The following is an 18,505-nucleotide window of genomic DNA, read 5'->3' on the forward strand; positions in this document are numbered from 1 at the left end:
GTTATGCTTGCATAAAAGTTTACTTACAGGAAATGATTCTGAACCCATTGTGTGTTGGATTCTGTGTCAAGCATTTTACATATCTTATCTCGCTTAATCAGGCTGACTACCATTCATTAAGCACCTACCGTATGTCAACACAATGCTATATTCTCTCTTTTAATTTTTATTGTGATATATAACATATACACAGAACATGTTCAGTTTAACAAGTAAAGTGAACACACATGTAACCACCACCCAGATAAAAATATATTGCCAGCACCCCAGAAGCCCCTCATGTATCCTTTCTTGGTAACAACCCCCTGCAATATTCTTCATATGAATAATTTGATTTAATCCTTACAACAGTCCTGGGAAATTATCAGTGGTTGCAAGCTGGAAAATCCCCAGAGCTCACCTAGATCTAAGATACATTTGAGTTCTGATCAGACAGAGTGCAGAAACCCCACTGAGCACCTGGGTCATTCAGTAAAGACCCCAGAAGGGGTTTAGGTCTTTCTCTGTCTGACTTATTTCATTTAACATAATGCCCTTGAGGTTCATCCATGGATCAAGCATCTTAATCAGAAATTGAGTCTTAAGTCCCTGTTCAGTTTCTATGATACTGGGTTCTGCCCTGCTTTCCATACCCAGAGGCTGGACTAAGCTCTTGAGGTCCAGTCCCTGGACCTATAGCTCCTGCAATGTTCTGCTTATCTCCTTAGCACTGAATTCCTAGATGTGCCTGGACACTGGCCACTAGAACTTACTCCTTTACCTGCCCCACCCTCATGAGTCCCTAGGCTCTGGTTCTAGTCACCCAGGGTCTGGCTCACTCATTCAGTCAACAAGCATTTATTGAGCACCTACTATGTACCAGGAACTAAGCAAGGTCCTGTAGACACAGCCATGGACAGGACAGACAGAGTCACTTTTCCAAATACGTTGTAGTCTATTGGGGGATACAGAAAAGTCATAAGACAATTACAGAACATTGTCATAAGTCCTATGAGCAAGCAGGTCCAGGAAGCTTTGAAAGTATAGAGGGTGGATGCTTAATTTGGACTTCAGGTTTAAGAAAGACTTTTTAGAGGTAATAAAATCAAAGCTGAGACTTGAAGGATGAGTCGGAGTCAGCCAAAAGGATAGGAAGAGTTGTAGAATGTTCTAGGCCAGAGGTTCTCAAAATGTGTTTCCAGACCAGCAGCATCAGCATCAACTGAGAACTTGTTAGAAATGCAAGTTCCCAGACCCTCCCCCAGACTTACAGAATCAGAAATTCTACATTTTGGGCCCATCAGTATTTGTGATTCTAATGCATAGTATAATTAAAGAATCATTGACCTAAATTGGGGAACAAAATGTACAAAAGCCTGGAGGGAATGTGGCTTCCTTCCCCTACAAATCATACCACAGTTATGAGAACGATGATTCCAGGGCCTCATCTGAGATGGCAACTCCAGGCCATCCCTGGATAACAGAAGAACAGAATAGGAAAGGACTACCATTTGTTAAATACACCTATGCTTCACATAGTTTCTTTTATCTACTTCTCACTACATGCCTATTATCATGCCCTTTTCACAGATTTGGAAACTGAGGTTCAGAGACAGTAAGGAGCTTTGCCTAACCTCACTCAGCCAGTAAGTCCCAGAACTGGGATTTGAACCCAAAGATTTTTCTATACCAGCCTACTGCTTCCAGGGAAAAGAGCTCAAGATTGAGAGATGAGGACAAGATCAGAACATGGGTTCGGCTCTGGGTGAGCCATACCAGATAGGTTGGGGAAAGGAAATCCAAGTCTCTCCCTGTGTTCCCTCCTCTCAAACTCCCACTCCCCAGAGAGGACATGACCAACAGGCAAGAGCAAGGAGGCCAAGCTCTTCCACTCAGGTCTGAAATGGAAGTAAGGAAACCAAGCCCAGGTTTTCTCAGTTGAAAAATCCTTGTTAAAGCTTAATCATTAAAAAAAAAAAAAAAAGCTTAATCAAAGTCTATGTTTGAGACCGAAAGCTTGTTGGAAATAAATGGTATAATTATCTGGAAAGCAACTTGATAATATGTAGTAAGAGCCTTAAGCTTTCAGATGCTAACATAATTGTATCTGTAAACAAAATATAACCATGAGAAGAGTTGTGATATATTATTAAGAAAAAAGGTGGAATAAAATTATTTATTCAGTATGATTCCAATCATGTTTAAAATGCCAAATAAAAAGACTAGAAGTGAACACACCAAAATGTTAAGATAGTTCTCCTCCCATCTAATACTCACAAAAGAGCTTAAATTTAAGAGAATGATTTATGTTCCAAGATGCTCTTTATAGTATTTTAACAGCAAACTAGAAGCAACCTAAATAGTCCACATAATCAAAAGGGATAAATAAATTACATTTTGATCATGTGATAGAATATAAAGCAATTATCAAAAGTGACAGTTGAAAAAAGTATTTTTGCCAAGTCCTTGGCTCCTGCCTGCACTCCTCTGCCCTGGAGGCAGGGTCCAGATACCCTCCAAAATGATGGTGAGAGGCAGGGCCACAGAGGGCAAGAATCAGCCACCTCTTCTGGGGCTTCCAGGAAATTTTCAGTTATGAGATAAGGTCCTCGCTTTCCTCTCTCAGAGAACTCATGCCACTGTGTTAGGTATTAAATATGGACCCAGGGAACCCCAGACTAAATGGGGCTTAAACAGATTTAGACAGAATGCAATCTGTTTAAATCTAGTCTCTTGCTGGTTTAACCCCCAGCACCCTACACATCTTAGATGGTGAGTCTCCTGTAAGTAGAAATGTGACCAGTTGACCTCTGAATCCCTGAGGAGGAAAGCATCATCATTTCCATTGTCAGCTGTGATTTTATCAGGGGCTGCCCCTTGTTCTGCACTGGAGCAGGCCAGGCATTGGACTCTCTACACCCAGAGTCATCCAGCTGCCACCCACGACTAAATCTGACCCATCATCTGCTCTGTAGGTAGTTTTACTGGAACATACATACACAGACACACACACACACACACAGTATATTTGTGGCTATGAGAATAGCCATGATATTTATTAAGGAACAAATGTGGGGAAAAAATTATATATACAGTGTGATTCCAATTTTAAAATGCTTAATGAAAAGAATAGGAGGAAACGCACCAAAATGTTAAAATAGCTTCTCCCTCATCTAATATGACAATCCATTATAGTAATTATGCCCACTCCACAGGTGCAGAAGCAGGGTGATTGCCTCTGAAGAGTGGAATTGTGGGCGGCTTATTCCATTTCTTTACCCTGCTTTCTATATTTTCTATAATTCCACCACTTGTTCTTATCCCAAAAGATGGGAGGCCGAGTCCTGAAGGAATAATCCAAAGATGATCCCTGATCCTCAAATGAATCCCCTCTGCCCAAAGGTACAGCCTGCCATCTGTCATGGGCCTCTGGGGAAGTGAGGATGCAGGTGGGCATTGGGCTTCCCTGAGAGGTCTGGTCCCTGCAGGCCTAGAAAGAACATCCTGTGCGTGTAGCTGTCTGTAAAATTTAATTAATTTTAAAATTAAATTTAAATGCAAAAACCTGAACCATCCCTGATTAATTAAACTTAATCCCATTTCTTTTTCTAAAAAAAACTGATCCAGGGCTTCCCTCGTGGTGCAGTGATTGAGAGTCCGCCTGTCGTTGCAGGGACACGGGTTCATGCCCCGGTATGGGAAGATCCCACATGCCGCGGAGCGGCTGGGCCCGTGAGCCATGGCTGCTGAGCCTACGCGTCCGGAGCCTGTGCTCCGCAAAGGGAGAAAAAACCTGATCCAAGGAGGGCTGTGCCCTCCTCTCAGGGAAATTTGGAAATTCCCTGGTGCTGTCTCCAGCCCTGCAGCCTCCATTTCTGCCTTATCCACTCCTCTGGTTCAGAATCTTTTTGTAAATCAGAGAACCCAGCTTCCCTCTGAGGGTTTACTGATCTGATACCTCTTTATGCCCACAGCTCCCCCGGATCCTGTCTGAGCCCCTTGGTGACCCAGCCCTTGGCTTCTGCCAAGCCCCTGATTCCCTGCTCTGCCCCTGCTGGCTACCCACCCAGCCAGCACACTCACACCAGCTCTTGATCTTGTCTTCAGCACACAGATAGACACAACATTTTGTTAGTGAAGGTAGAGATGCAAAGGAGTCAGATTTTATTTCTGATGGTGACATCAGCAGGAGTTTGTGTAGCTCCTGGCTAGAGTTGACAGCACAGAAACTAGCTCAGGCAATTCGAGTGCTCTCCATTTTTGCTCTTTCTCTTTGTCTGCACTTTCCACTGCCTCTCTTTTCCCACCAAGCTTTGCTGTTACCGTTAGATGTTGTCTCAAATAGAAGTTCTCTGATTCTGAGCGGAGTCAGACCCATCAGCTGGACCTTGAGTCCTCCAGCTCCCAGTGGTTCTTTAATAAAGGTTGAGAACTTGTGAAATAAACAGAGGGAAAGGTCTCTAGCAGCACTGGCCAGCTCCCTGCTCTGTAGGGCTTTATACATTACCTCCCTCTAGGTTGCAAATTCACTTTACACTCTAGGGCAAATTTCATTCCTGGGAAGTCTGAGGTACCTGGACCAATAATTCAGGCCTCTGTATCCTCATCTTGTGGCCAGTTCCACTTTGAACCCACTAATGGAATGGGAATGGTTTATAACCAAGGCCCTGTCTTGAAACCTCAGATGACCTTGATCCCCTTCTTGGGTTCCCAAGTCCAAGCCAGGTTGGCATCCCAGGGATATGAAGGCAGTTACCCTACAGAAGAGCCATGTCCTTCTTAAGTACTGTCTCAGATGCCTTGACAGGTGCTGTTGTGAAGTGTTGTGAGCAGAGGTAAGAGGACCCACCCTGGGGTCTTGGCTTACCTCTGGCCTAAGGTAAATGGGATGGACCTTGGGTGGTAACAAAGGGGTGTCAGCCAGACCTCAATGGGACAGGAGCCTTAGAAACTGATCCCAAGACCACCAGCTGCTGGGGTTCTGCCCCGCCTCCTATTGGGCTCTGAGAGGGCTCCTAAATTATGTTGGGTTTAGCCAGCAGAGGATATCTATGACCACAGTTAGGAGTCGGTAAGGCAAACTCAGAGTCCTTTCCCCTCAGTAATAGTCTGGGCTCCCCAGAGAAACAGAAGCAATGGGATTTATTATAAGGAATTGGCTCACAAAATTATGGAGGCTGAGAAGCCCTAGGATCTGCCGTTGGTAAGTCGGAGAACAAAGATGAATGGTATAGCTCCAGCCCAAGTGACCCAACAGCAGGAGAAGACTGATGTCCCAGCTCAAAGACATCAGGCAGAAAGAGAATTCTCTCTTACTCCACCTTTTGTTCTATTCTGGTCTTCAACCAATTGGGTGAAGCCTACAAACATTGGGAAGGGCAATCTGCTTTATTCAGTCTACAAATTCAAACGTTAATCTCATCCAGAAACACCTTAACAGACACACCCAGAAATAATGTTTCACCAAATGTCTGGGCACCCCATGGCCCAATCAAGTTGACACTTAAAATTAACCATCACACCCTCACTGGGCCTCAGTTTCCTCAAGTACATTGAGGAGATTGGATCTGGTGATATTCAATCTTATTTCTGGTTCTATGAATGGGCCTAGGCCATTCTGTAATCAGACAGGATAATAATGTTATCTAAAAGGTATGTGTTGTGAGAAGCAAATTAGATATGTAGGAAAGTGCTCTATAAAATAGTGAGATTATTAATATTATTAAAGTGCAAAGTTTATGTGATTATTATTGCTAGTAATTATCATAAATATCATGCCCTCTCCCTGGCTTTTAACCATGTACCCTGTTAGTTAATGCTACTACTACTGTCAGTTACATCTTGCAGCCCTACTCTTCCCTTACATCGTCACAATGTTTCACCCACCATCATCTCAGTCATTGTTAACGTTAGTACCTGTTTTAAGATGTAGGTTTCATTATTATTCAAGTATAGTGAGGCCAGCACAGGAGGAGGTGACTGCCATTGAAAAGATAACTCATTATTCAGAGTTCCCAAAAGGTAGGGGCACATCACACCACACAGGGCCACAAGGGGAAGCACTAGTGTGGATCAGGGGTCAGAAAAATCAAGGGGAAAATGTGGGCAACACCCTTTATTACGGTTTTCACAGGAAGGAATAGGTGAGGCAGGGTATGTAGGTTTAGGATTGTCTAGTTTGAATAATTTCAGCAGACTCTGGGGCGTTGGGGCCGTCTCTAGTTGCCAGGTACCTAGCCCTGAGGTGATTAGGACAGGGGAACAGTGGCCCAAAGGTGAGAGTCCTGGGAGCACCCAATAAACCAGGTGGTTGGGGTGTGATCTTGAGTTGGTTGGTTTGCGTTCCCAGGGGAATTGTTTGCTTATCTGTAGGAATTTCCTAACCCTGGGAAGACAGAAACTTCCGGCGTCAGCTAAGCTGCAAAAAGTGTCAAAAATAAAAAGACTTAACCCATCCCAATTCTTAATACATACCCTGACTAGGTATTAGTCCTTACTATCACAGTTAATTCAATTGAAACTGAGAGTTCACAGTTAAGAGAGGTCTTTCTTTCTCTAACCTTCATTTATTCACTCAACAAGCATATACTAAGCACTTACTATGTAATGAGCACTATGTTAAGCCCTGGGATACAAAAAAGAAAAACAGACAGTCCTTTTCTTAGGGGGTAACAAAATAAAATAAGTTTAAATGTCTTTAATAAACATTACAATAACAGGAAGTCCGGTGTTCCATAGTAGGAGAGGCCCCAAACACAGCCTGAAAGGGACGAGATTCCATAATGCCCCAGTATCCCTACCTCCGCACCTCCTCCAACTCCATAGTGTGGGGTTCAGGAACAGAGCCTGTGGCTAAAAAACTGAATAAATTTTCCTGTCTTCTCTCAACAGCTCCTCCAATAAGCTCCCTTTGAATAAAATTATTTTCCCTTTCCATTTCTGAGGACTAACCATAAGGAAATCATGCAGTAGAAGCAGAAATCTATATGCAGAAACTGATTCATTGCAGAGTTATTGAAATTGGGGGAAAAAATTTGATGCAACATAAGTATCCAAAACCAATGGAGTAGTTTAACAAAGTATAGAATATCTACCAAGGCACATTATTAAGCAAAAAGAACTGTATAATGATTCAGAAGGAGCACAGACCCCAGAGCCAGATTTTCTTCGCTCCAGCCTTTGAGCAAACTAGTTAATGTTCCTGAATCTCAGTTTTCCTGTTTATAAAAGCGGGGGCTGGCTAATAATAGTTGCTACCTCAGAGTGTTGCTGTGGAGATTAAATAAGAAAATGCAGGTTAAGCACTTAATAAACACCTGGAATAGTGCTCAATAAATGTTGGCCATTACTGTTCTCATTATTAATATAAAGTCAAAGAAAACAGTTAATTGGGTGGACTTAATACACCACAGAAGATATTCCTCATAGAGTTTTAAGTTAAAAATATATATATTTATATAATAGTATGTAATCAAATTCTGAGCCTATGTGAAATGTATATGAAATGTTTAAATAGTTGTATTGGTAGCATAATGGCATTATGAGTAATATTTTAAATAAATATTTACTTTAATCTTATTGCAAAGTTCTGTTTAATAAGAAATGAAAAGGGGGATATAAAAATAAAATAAAAAGCAAGGGAACACTGAAAGAAATTGTATGCTAAGAAATTCAAAAAACATCAATAAATTTGTCCTGGTATTCATATCTGCAGAGTTGATGAACCTAAATCATCTTCACTTTGGGGACAGATATCTTTTTTTTAGCATATAAAACTCTAACTCTTCTCAATATTTAGTAATAACATGCTGATGTAAGCTAGTTCCAAGCTGCAGGTCAGTGTCATTGGGTCTACCAAGAGGTGAAAGATCAAGACAGATCAGAGAGAAGGAAACAGAGGGCCACCTATTAAATGGTGATATATAAGAGTTTATTTTGCATGTAAGTATTAACTCAAATATGCAAAAATATGTATAACTAGCTATAGACACACTATAAATATAGATACAAAGAAATAAAAGATTGGAAATATATTGCTAACAGTAGCTCTCTTAGGGTTGGAAGATCATAGATGATATCCAATTTCTTCCTTATCCCTTCTAAAGTTTCCTACAGTTGGCATGTAATACTTTTAAATTTGGAGGAAGGGGACTTTAAAAACTATTAATTTCTTCTTTTTAAAGCAAGGGATTATTAGTGAGAAGGTAAGAGGGAGAGTGTGAGCCAGTAATGTCATAAATTCCCCAGTGCATGTGACTGTTTACTCCCAAAAGTCCCTGAGTTGGAAGTTAAAAATAGAAAGAGCTGAGGGCTGAATTTGGGGGGGTAATGAGTCCCACAAGAAGGGCTGTGAGCAGGGCAAACTGAGGTGAAGTACAGGAGCGGGGTGACTTGGGGAGAAAGGTGGGTGACTTGGGGAGAAATGTGGGTGACTTGGGGAGAAAGGTGGTTGACTGGGGTCCACCCTTAAGAGTAAGGCTACATAAGCAGGGCGTGCTGGTCCAGGGATCCAGCTTGGAAAGGCTTTGTGGAGGGTATTGCTTCAGGAGTGGGAGAGTTGTTTTAAAGGTTCAGTAGAGAAACCGAGTTCAGTCTGATCACAAAGGAAGCAGCCGTGTCCTCCCCAAATCCCATTAGCCTATCAAGCAGGCTTTTCACTCCCAGAGCTGGAAACTGATTTCTGGTCATTCGCAGCCTCTTACAGCCACCCACCTCCTTCCCAAAGAATTCTATGTGCTCCCAGGAATGTCTTGATTTGGGTGCTTGTTGAACCAAAAGAACTGAAGTCCTTTCAGTCAAAAAAATACACAAGGGGCTTACCTGGTGGCGCAGTGGTTGAGAGTCCGCCTGCCGATGCAGGGGACACAGGTTTGTGCCCCGGTCCGGGAAGATCCCACATGCCACGCAGAGCGGCTGGGCCTGTGAGCCATGGCCACTGAGCCTGCGCGTCCGGAGCCTGTGCTCCGCAACGGGAGAGGCCACAAGAGTGAGAGGACCGCGTACCAAAAAAAAAAAAAAAAAAAAAAAAATTCCTGTAACTCTAAAACTAGACAGGCCTTTAGAAATAGTTCACCCAAACACCTTCATGGTGGAAGGCACAGTACTCCTTTTAGAGATGAGGAAATTGGGACTCAAGGAGATTAGGTGATTTGTCCAGGGTGACTGAGTAAGTTATGGCAGGGCTCCCCAGGATCCCTCTTTTTTCTATGTATTTTTTCCATTACCCCATGTTGTTCTTTGTTAAACAGGAAGAATCTTCCTTTGCTAGGATCTGTCAATGCACCATTATGTCCTGTCATAATAGTAATTATCATTATATTTTGACAAAATAATACTTAACCATTATGTCCTGGCTGAATAATACTTAACCATTTATTGAGGTCTATGTGCTCTTTTCATAAGCATTTAATTCTCATAATAAGAAGGTATTATTATGTTTCACACAAAGAAGCTGAGCTTCAGAGCAATTAAATAAACCATCCACTGTCACCCTGACAGTGGTAGCAGAGTCAGGATCGGAACCCAGTCCATCTGAATCCAAAGTTACCTTTCTGATTCTCCATAAAGAAACACTGTTGGCTATATATACACAATGGAATATTATTCAGCCTTAAAAACGAAGGAAATCTTGCTATTTGCAACAACATGTATGAATGTGAGGGACATTATGCTAAGTGAAATAAGCCAAACACATAATGACAAATACTGCATGATATCATCTGTGTGTGGAATCTAAAATATGTTGACGCTATAGAAGCAGAGAACAGAACGGTGCTAATAGGGGCTGGGGGCAGAGGGACAGAAAGATGTGGGTCAAAGGATGTAAAGTTCCAGTTATGCACGATGAATGAGTTCTAGAGATCTAATGTAGAACAACATGGTTACAGTTAACAATATTTTGTTGTATACTTGAAATTTGCTAAAAGGGTAGATGTTAAGTGTTCTCACTGCATAAGAAAGGAAAAGAAGCTGGGGAAGGAGTGGCAGACACCATGTCCAGCTGCAAAAGTGGTAAGAAGAAGCCCAAGAAGCAGGCCAAGGAGATGGATGAGGAAGATAAGGCATTAAGCAGAAACAGAAAGAGGAGCAGAAGAAACTTGGGGAGTTAAAAGCGAAGGCCTCAGGGAAGAGCCCCCAGGTCACAGGTGGAATTAAGAAATCTGGCAAAAAGTAAGCTGTTCCTTGTGCTTGAGGCAACGATGGTCCTTAATTCTATTCCTGTTTAAACATTTGGATCCCCTGCCGTAACATCTGTTGCCACCTATAGCTAGAAAAGTGTAGTCTTATTCTTTTTTAAAAAAAATAATTAATTTATTTATTTCTGGCTGCGTTGGGTCTTCATTGCTGTGTGCGTGCTTCTCATTGTAGTGGTTTCTCTTGTTGTAGAGCACGGGCTCCAGGCGCACGGATTCAGTAGTTGTGGCACGCAGGCTCATTACTTGTGGCTCGCGGGCTCTAGAGCTCAGGCTCAGTAGCTGAGGTGCACGGGCTTAGTTGCTCTGGCATGTGGGATCTTCCCAGACCAGGGCTCGAACCCGTGTCCCCTGCACCGGCAGGTGGATTCTTAACCACTGTGCCACCAGGGAAGTCCCTGAAGTGTAGTCTTAGAACCTATTCTACATTTAAGAATAAACTTATGTTAAAAAAAAAAAGGAAAAAAGAAACCGGTAACTATCTGAGGTGATAGGTATGTTAATTAGCTTGATTGTGGTAACCATTTCACAATGTGTACGTATATCAAACCATTAAACTGTACAAACTGTACTGTCAAATACACCCCAGTAATTTTTTTAAAGTACATAAATAAAAATACCTTGACTGTACACATACCAAAAAATCCTCTGTTGAGTCTTGTCTTTCAAGGAGCTGATTCTCCATTAAATTCAGCATTCCTTAAAATTCTCTCATTAGTGGGCTTCCCTGGTGGCACAGTGGTTGAAAGTCAGCCTGCCGATGCACGGGAAACAGGTTCGTGCCCCGGTCCGGGAAGATCCCACATGCCGCGGAGTGGCTAGGCCCGCAAGCCGTGGTGGCTAAGCCTGTGCATCCGGAGCCTGTGCTCCGCAACGGGAGAGGCTACAACAGTGAGAGGCCCACGTACCGCAAAAGAAAAAAAAAAATTATCTCATTAGTGAAATTGTCTTTTCTTCAATTAAAATGGCAACCTTTAAGCATCTTGACATTATATAAGAACTAAATCCCTAAACTGGATTCATCCTAAACACCTCCATAGAGCTTTTACCTTGGATTTGTTTTTATTTCACTTGAGTGTGCAAAGTATTATTATGATGTATTAGTATAATAATGATTTGCACACTCAAGCCAAAAAAAAAAAGGAACTCAGGGTAAAATTTTTATGAGAACTGTAAAGGAGAAATCTTAGATACTCCCTTGTGTTTGTTTGTTTTATTTTCCATTCTTTGGGACTTCCCTGGTGGCACAGTGGTTAAGAATCTGCCTGCCAATGCAGAGGACACGGGTTCGAGCCCTGGTCCGGGAAGATACCACATGCCGCGGAGCAACTAAGCAACTAACCGTACTGACCCTGAGCTCTAGAGCCTGCAAGCCGCAACTACTGAAGCCCGCACGCCTAGAGCCTGTGCTCCGCACAAGAGAAGCCACCACAGTGAGAAGCCCACGCACCACAAGGAAGAGTAGACCCCGCTTGCCACAACTAGAAAAAGCCCACGCACAGCAACGAAGACCCAAATTTATTTATTAAAAATAAATTTATTTATTTATTATTTATTTATTTATTATTAATTTATTTATTATTGAAAATAAATAAAAATTTTTAATGGCAATCTTCAAAAGTTTTGCATTATAAAACATCAACTCTGGCATTTAAAATAAAGTAAATAAATTAAAAAAATAAATAGTAAAAAGCAAGGTGACCTCCAATTCCTTACTCGTGTTGGGGACAAAGATCACTCAGAGTTCATCCTGAAAATCATCTAAATTTAGAGATTTCCTACCGGAGCAAAACTTTCATGCACCAGTAATAGAACCAGGCAGCCTTTCCAAAGTATGTCAGGCATGTGCTTGCAATGCTGTCACAAGCAGCGTCGAGTATCTGTCCCTGTGTGCTGGTGACCTAGGAGCCTTCGCTGTTTTCTAGGCCAGTTGCAGAGAGATCTGGGGCTGGAAGCAAAAGAGATTGCACAATAGTTAGCACAGGTGCTTATTTTTAATCACATTAGTCAGGCAAGCACTTTTTAAAACATTTTTTTAAATTTGAAAAGTGTATATATGTAGGTAGTTTTTTTTAATTGTCAAAAGCTTACTGAAAAAAACAAAGGTCTCGACCCCTACTCTTAGTCCCTCGGTCTGCATCTCAAAGGCAACCATGGTTTAAGTTCAGCGATGTGGCCTTTGGGTGTGGATATTTTATGAGCAGAGGCAAATTGCTTTTCTACGTCTTGTGGGCAGTCTCTCTCTCTTTTAATCTTATAAATGCCCATTGGGAAAGACAAAAGAAGTTAGAGGACAGCACTCTGGTGAATGTTCAAAAAGTCTGGCTTTAGTTTCTAGCTTTTCTAAATCACTTCATGTCTTCAGGCTTTTTTTTATCAAATATAGTTTGCAAAGGCTATATGTTCTTTTACTCCTCCTTTCTTTCCTTCTTTACCCCTCCTAAAGCAAAGGACAGAGCATAGAGGACATAGCTAGAATTGATGGGGAAGGGGACAGTAATAATAGTAATAAATTTGGTTGTTATTGAGCACTTACTATATCCCAGGCACTATATTTTTTTTCTCATTTCATCTTCAAAACAATTCTATGAGGTAGGTGTTTTTATCCTCATTTTTACAGATGAGAAAACTGAGAAAGATTAAGTAATTTACACAAGACTATATAGCTAGTAAGAAAAAAAGCTAAGTTTTGAACCTAGACTCTTCAAGTCTAAAGCGCCAGTGGAAACACTTAGGTTTCAAATCTTCATAGGGAGATAGAGAACATGACTGTCAAAGTGCTAAGCTATGTAAGGGAGTGAAAAATAACAGCACAAGTGAGGGTGGTCCTGGACTAGCAGTGTGTGGGAACTGCTCTGAGATCTGCATTAAAGTTTTTGGGAGGTTGCACTGTTCGCAACAGATGCTTCAGACAGAGCATCCAATGAGCAGTGAGAATCCTTGGGCTGGAGATAGGTAGGCCAACCTCAACCAACACAATTTCCTAAGAAACTGGATGGAGTCTTTCAAGAATAGGAAACGTCTGCTGCAGATATTCGTGGTCAGGTCTAGCCCTTTCATACCTGCTGAAGGATTCTTGGAAGGCTGCCCATCAAGCAAAAGGGATGGACAAGACACACTGTCCTAAACTGCAGGCATTTGGAAGAAGAGTGCCAGAGACAGCAGAGGAACATCAAGTTGGAATTAGTACATGCCTCTTAAATGTCACAGGGTGGCAAGAAACTGGAGATGAAGTCAAAGTCTGCTGGGACCAGCAGCAGGAATTCTATGTGGACTCACAGCCATCTGTGGGACAGACTGCTGAGCAGCCTGTGGGATTATGGTCATTTTTAAAAACTGGCCTAAACTTGTGACCAGATGCCATGAGCAGGAGAAGACACTTTCCATATGTGTTCATACCTGAGAGGGTTCTGCAGCAAGTCAGAGGACAAGGTGCTATGAGGTGTCCCTTGGAGAATCAGGCCTACCTAGAGAAGTCAGGGCAGGAGTAACTTCCAAAACATCAGGTTTCTTCAGAGACCAGAGGGGCCACCTAAATTCTCATTACTGGGGAAGTAATCAGGAAGAAGAGAGGGAGGTGAAATCAAATGTCCTTGGGGCAGAAGAATGAAGAGAAAAACAGGGACCAGCATCACATGCAGGGAGGATGGAAGTATGTCTCAGTCCCCTGAAGTCAGAGCCCAGGGCTCACGGTGGTAAGCAGTCATCCTTACCTGCATCTGGTGTGGCAAGTTTGGTCACAAACAGGATCCGAGGCACCTAGGTACCAATTCCTGGCACCTCATCGACTTCAACCTGTGAAGGATGGTTTCGAGAACAAAGCAAGCCTTGCCACCACACCCATACCACTCCCAAGAGAAACATTTCTTGTTTCAGAAGGAAAAGCTCGGGAGCAGGGGTAGGGAGCTCACCTTCTAGGTGGCAGAAGACTTACCTCTTTTCCCAGATCTCAAAATGGAAATTTTTCCATCTATGTCTTTCCTTGCTAAATCCTAATACTACTGTGTTTGACTCCAAGGTTTAACTGGCCTAGTAGGGCCCACGACTGTCTGGGCCTGGGTGAGACAGCCTTCCTGGTAACTATAGAGTCAGAGAGAGTCAGACCTCTGTATCCAAAAGAGCTGCAGAGATGAGTCACATCTCTTCACCAGAGAAGGGAGGGAAGGGGTAGGCCTCAAGACTGGAGAGGCTCAGGTGCCACGAGCAAATAGTGTATTGTGTTCACTCTTGTCTCCACTCAGCACTCTGAGGAGTTATTGTGTAACAGACTTGCTGATATGTTAAACATGTCTGTGGAGGGAAAAAGGGTGGGGGTGGAGTGTGCTGAGATAATTTGTTATTTATGGTATTCTCTATCTTCTGAAGAGTGGAACTCTCTTGTTTGAAAGGTGATGAGTGTGAAAATGCAAAGTACTGAAAAAGAGATGGCGGGGGGCGGGGTGGAAGGGTAGAGGGGATTGTCTAGGGGGAAGGTGGCAGAGATCACGGAAGGGGAGGAACCCCGATCTTGTGGCTGGAGAGAGGCCCAGAGAAAGGGTGTATGGTGGGAAAAGAGGAGTAGTTGGTACCAAGGAGGAGCTGAGGTGAGGGGGCAGAGATGTTTAAAGGGAATTGTTAAGGAGTTTTGCGGTGTGAGATGCTGTATAATTCTCTTTGTGAAACCTTCAGTAAAATCTCCATTCATCAAGTGCTTTGCAGCTGGGGCTTGTTGCAGGGAAGGGGCAAATGTGCCGAGCCCGTAGCTGGTCAAAGGATCCAGCTGCATTCAAGGGCTGGGTATAAACACAGTGCTAGTGTCACATTATAAAGGATGTGGGAGGTGTGCACAGCTTCACAATGGGTGAGGGAGAGAGGAGAGGAGAGGATCAGAACAGGTGGCACCAGAGATGGGCCTTAAAGGATGACCAATATTTCTACTGGAATTTGGGACAGGGGGACTTCAAGTGCAAGAGACCTAGAGCAGAGGCAGGGAAGTCTGAAAGTGTGTGGTATGTTTAGGGAGTAATGATTTACTATGTCCCAACTGTTGTCTGCATGGGGAAGAGGAGCAGGCTGGAGAGAAATAAAAGAATGGCTGGAGGAGCTATGGAGGCTTGGCCACCTTCAGACCTTAAAGGCTGTCATGAATGCTCTGGAGAGCAAAACAAGAACTTCCATGTGGTATGTGCAAGAAGACAGAATATGCAGCAATATACTGTATCCCTGAAAGGAGAGGAAATTGGTCTGAAGACCCTCGGATTCCCCTCAGTAGCTACCTACTTCAAATGATCAAACTGACCTGGATTGTAAACACTGCATAAAATACATCATGTTACAGGGGGAGGGGGGAGGGATGAATTGGGAGATTGGGACTGACATATACACACCACTCTATATAAAATAAAAAACTAATAAGAACCTGCTGTATAGCACAGGGAACTCCATTCAATACGCTGTAATGGCCTATATGGGAAAAGAATCTAAAAAAAATAAAAAGAGTGGATATATGTATATGTATAACTGATTCACTTTGCTGTACACCTGAAACTAACGCAACACTATAAATCAACTATACTCCAATAAAAATTTTTTTAAATCATATTACAATCACTCAATTTCAGCAGATTGCCCCTGGACTTGACACCTCTGCTTCTGTTCCAGTCCCAGCTGAGGAAAAGGCTGCCAGGCGGGCACGCTCACTGATTTGTGGGGTACGCATAACTCCCAGGGACCTCTACCAATGCCAAAACCACCTCTATTCCGGGGACTGCCTGAGGAGCTCCCACACCCATCAATAGGCCCTTGCCTGTCTCCGGGGCTGCTGTCCTGTGAGTCCCCTCACTCCTTTCCACTCTCAGAATTGTGATTGATCACCCTGCATCCATCTGCCCCAAGAGAATCTGAGGACCTCATCATGCAGGCCAGTCCAAGGGCGTCCCAAGTGGTCTGGAGGCACTTTTATTTCTCTCAAGGCCCCTTTACCTCAAGAAGTAGAGATCACTCACTGGTTAACAGATACATATTGAACATCTACTTGGTATACTGCAACACAAAATGAATAAGACATCATCCCTGACCTCAGGCATTTCAGAGGATACTCAGTTGGGAAAGGCATGTAAATATATAGCTGACCCTTAAATAACAAGGGTTGAATTGCAAAGGTCCACTTATATGCAGATTTTTTTTCAGTAGTAAATACTACAGTACTACACCATCCAGGGTTGGTTGACTCTGTGGATGTGGAAGCAATACAGAGGAACTAGGTATGTGGAGGACTGACTATAAACTATACACAGATTTTCAGGTGCGCAGAGGATGAGAGCCCCTAACCCCTGCATTAGTGTCATGTCACACAATTAGTATGATAATTGCTGGGAAGGAGGTAAGGATGGGCTGCTGCGGGAAGAAGGAGGGGAGATACCTAGCCCAGAGGGCAATGAGGATGAATGGAGGGTTTCCTGGAAAGAGGACTCACAGGTTGACTCCTGGAAGGAAGAGCAGGAGCTAACCTAGTGAATGGGGTGAAGGGGAAGAGGGGGCATAAGAGGCATAGGGAGCAGGATATGGATGGGAATGGCCTGGAGACAGAGAGCGAGAGTCCTTTGGACAAGAGTCCTGTGGGAAGTTCACTGAGGCTGGTGTTCAGGCTGCAGAGTTGGGCCCCAGGGTGCATCAGGAAGACCCTTAAATGCTCTCTCAGGGAGTTGGAACTTTATGATGGTATTGAGGACCCCCAGGTGCTTAGCTGCCTTTCTACCCAAGGAAAAATGAAAAGCCATCCAAGAAAGGAAGTTGTATACTGTTTAACTCATCGTTGAACAATAAATACATAGTCTTAATAACATAAACATTAAATAATTAGTTAAGCAGAAATGTAAGATATTGGAAGGATGGGGGACAGGGATGACAGCTCCCTTAATGGGAAATAGCCATACATTATATGGAAAGATAAATGTAAATATCAGAATAGCTCAAATTGTTGAAAGTGGCTGCTTCTGGAGAATGAAGAATGAGGAAGGGTGGGAGATGGTACTCCTGTTGTACTACTAGACTTGTAATATTTAACTTTGTAAATACACTTTTTAGATAATTATGTACCTATATTAATACATATATATATATTTTTTAAATGTGTCAACCCCAGCCTCAACACTTAATAACTGAGTGACGAGGGCCAAATGTTTATCCCTTATGTGGCTTAGTTTCTTCACCTGTAAAATGGCATTATAACACTATCTTGCTGGGTTATTATGAAGATTAAAGGATATACGTAAAGTGCCTAACACTCTGTCTGGAGCTTAGTAGAAACTCAATAAATGGTAGGTATTTTCATTTTTAATAACAGATGGAAAAGAGAACTAAAAAGCCTGTTTAAAAGGCCTGGACACAAGCCTTCTATATTATATACACCTCTGATCACTGGAACACATCCTCTTATTTAATAAAAGCATGACTATATTCATAAATTATGGAAGAGAGAGAAGTTATAATTTTGATATCAGAAACCAAAAACTAGTTAAATGTTTCAAAATCTGGAGGTGTACTCAACCTTGAAAAAAATATTTGCTGAAACAAAAAGATAAAATAATGTCTTTTGGTGTATATATGTCAGTCCCAATCTCCCAATTCATCATGCCCTCACCCCCGCCGCTTCCCCCGCTTGGTGTCCATACATTTGTTCTCCACATCTGTGTCTCTATTTCATATACACTAATATGTATAAAATGGATAACTAATAAGAACCTGCTCTATAAAAAAATAAATAAAATTAAATTAAAAAAATAATACTGTCTTTTGGGGAATCAGAAAACAGGGATTTGTGAAAACTTTGTCTGATTTGCATGTACTTTTAAAATAGAAAGTTAACCCAGGATGATACAGGTGACAGTAATAGATTTACAGTGAAATTTAGTTTCCCTGCGCTGTCTAGCTTCTAGGGTTGTAGTCCCTTTCATCTCTCAGATCCTCAGATTTCCCGATTCTATACCAAGGGGTCAAATTAAAAGGTCTCTAAAGCCTGGTCCCAAACTCTAGGGTTCTGAGAATTCTTGATTATGTGCTTTTGCCTAGGGACGTGGCAATAAACATCCGACTGAGGTTTCCCACTAGGCTCCTAACACGGATGCAGTTTCTTAACCTATCTCTACTTAAAACTGTTTCCAAGTCAATAGCCCTTGGATTGGATCTCAAGCCCCACGTCCGACACCCGCCCTATAGCGGGAAATCCAAGCTGCCGGGGCTGCCACCCCCCCGGAATAGGAACTACAACTCCCAGGGTCTCCCGGGGCGGGGGGCGCCCACTCGGATTGGCCAGGGTTGCGTGACGCTCAGTGTTTTGGCCCGGGCGGTCACAT

At 42.7% G+C, this 18,505-nt stretch overlaps 1 pseudogene; it reads left to right on the plus strand.

Moving 5' to 3' along the window:
- Positions 1-9,971: 9,971 nt before the first annotated feature.
- LOC112414593 (translation machinery-associated protein 7 pseudogene) lies at positions 9,972-10,153 on the plus strand (annotated as a pseudogene).
- The last annotated feature ends 8,352 nt before the right edge of the window (positions 10,154-18,505 follow it).

Source organism: Neophocaena asiaeorientalis, unplaced genomic scaffold (genome assembly GCF_003031525.2).
Source record: "Neophocaena asiaeorientalis asiaeorientalis breed wild unplaced genomic scaffold, Neophocaena_asiaeorientalis_V1.1 scaffold225, whole genome shotgun sequence".
NCBI classification, from domain to species: Eukaryota; Metazoa; Chordata; class Mammalia; order Artiodactyla; family Phocoenidae; genus Neophocaena; species Neophocaena asiaeorientalis.